Genomic DNA, 2398 nt, shown 5'->3' on the forward strand with positions numbered 1-2398 from the left:
CCCCCGGCGGCGGAGGCGGCGCGGAGCCGTGAGTGGCAGCTGCCGGGCCGGCCCTGTGGGTGTACCGAGGAAACAGCCGGGCCGCTCTCTGCAGGCTGGAAACTGCTGCAACCCCCGCTATGCCATCATTTATTGTTATTATTGTTGTTATTATACCTCTTCCTGCCCCCCAGCAGCCAGAGCGGACAGCTTGGGGGTGGAGGGAGAGCCTGGGGGGCTCCCAGCAAGGATGGCTCCTGCTTGGGATATAGCCCTGCTGGAAGCAAATGCTCGGGGTACCCAGGGTGCCACGGTACCCCTTGCTGCCTCACTGGGACAAGCCCAAGCCTCTGGTTCCCCTACCACCCCCTGGCAGACCTTATCAGAAAGGATGACAACTTTCAGTACAGGCTGAGCGAACAGGAGCCTGCAAATTCGAGTTGAGGAAAAGACCTTTCCTCTATGTATGGTTTGTGCTTTGTTTTTTCTGATTTTGGCATTTGCAAGTGCTCTTTGTGTAAAAGCCTGCCTCCACTGCAATGACAGCGAAACTCCCCTTGACTTGATACTTTCCCCCCTTCCCATATCAAATCAGCGTGTTAGAAATGTGATTGCAGCATCCGTCACATTCAAGCACATAAATCCCATTAAGCACTCAAGTAACGGTACTCATGCAAGGCTCCCGGATCATGCAGCTCAAATTACCAGAACAATTGAGGATATTAAATCATACCTCAGTACCAGAGCAATCTTATATCCTGCTGAAGTCTCTCAGATGTCAATGCTGCGCTAAAGGGCTTTTACTGATAAAACGGTGTCTCTGGGCCTGCGAGCTCTGGCTCAAGCAGGGCACACCAAAGGGAGCGGACGGTTTTTGTGACAGTAACGAAACGCTGCAGCTGGTGCGTGTTGACGGTGTGCGATAACTGCTGAATGTCAGGGCTGTAATGGCGAGGCTTAAATTTCAGCTCACTTGGTGTGATTTTATGTCTTCGCTTTGCGACTGACGCTTCCCTGAGAACAGTCAGAAGATGGTGTTTTCCTGGGAGAAATAAGAGGGGAAGGGATACAGATTAAAAAGTAGCAACCTTGCCAAGACAATTTTAGACCTGTTAAATGTATTCTGCTATCACTTTACCACTGATCTTCACAGAGAAATATCTACAGAGCTAGCGGAAAGTCTCCTAGGGAGATTGACTGACAAGGGCATTTCAGTTCCAGCTCGGGAATGTCACCATTCTACCAGGGATCCAACCATCAGCTCCAACAGGCGCTCCCAGCACCCGCCAGGCCTCGCTCTGCGTGCAGGGGGAGATGTAACCATCTCACATACCACATCCCCACGGCCCAGCCTGAAATCCCTGCTGTGTCCCCGGCAGGTATGTATTTGAGAAGGCCGACTGACTTTCAGCAGTGGCACAAAGCTGCGCTTTTGCAGAAGCGCGGCAACGGTGTTTAGATAGATCCTGGACTTTGATTGCAAACAGAGCTCCTGTAACTCTAGATAGGAGAGTTCAGCTGCTCAACGCTGTCTGGAAAGTGCTTGTTGGCATGAGGCTGAGCAGCTTCATGCTGAAATGTTTTATCTCCCCACTGAGCCCGAATTCACGTGTGCTGCTTTTCTCTGCTGTCCCCCAGACGTGCAGGTAGTAGCAGCAGTTACAAGGGCGTTTGAGGACTCATTGCACTCATTTCTGTTTCTCTGCACAGTGCTTTAAAGACTGTTTTCTCCAGTAGGAAAATAAGTTGGTTTTACTTTCCTCTCCTCTACGTTGCTTTGCTCCTGGACTTTCTTTCCAAAAACTGTTCCCTTCATCCAAGCATTTAACAGCTTTTTCCAGTATTTTGCCCGGAGATACAACTTTTTTTCTTCCCACAGTTTCCCTGTTATAAAATGACATTTCTTCAGTGACTGGGGACCACTGTAGACGTTTTTCAAACATAAAGCTTGATTTATAACTTCAGTTAGCCCTGGCAACAGCCATAGTTTGCCTGCTGGGCCACGCGAGTTCCCAGGTCACCAGTGGGGCTGTATTAAAGGCTGCGGGGGCTGCTCCATGGGTCACTGGGCTGTGGTCCCATCACGGGAGGTGCCTCTGGACACCCAACAGCTGCCATGCAGGGATGCAGAAAGAGATATGCAATCACTAAGCTTTCTCCTCCATAAGACAGTGTTAGCTAGTGTGGCTTAGAAGTATTATTTGGAGATCTGCGTGGAGAAACAGGCAGTGCAAATCTGATATATGATGGATGCTTACTGCCTTATAAATCTGGGGTTTTAGACACAAAAAAAAATACAGTTGGGCAAGGGGGAGAAGGAGACATCTTTCCTTCTTCTTTCTTTTAAATATTTTTTGTTATAATTTATATATTAATAATTTGTATATTATTAATTTATAATATATGTTTTATAGATACA

Source organism: Patagioenas fasciata, chromosome 10 (assembly GCF_037038585.1).
Source record: "Patagioenas fasciata isolate bPatFas1 chromosome 10, bPatFas1.hap1, whole genome shotgun sequence".
Taxonomy (NCBI): Eukaryota; Metazoa; Chordata; class Aves; order Columbiformes; family Columbidae; genus Patagioenas; species Patagioenas fasciata.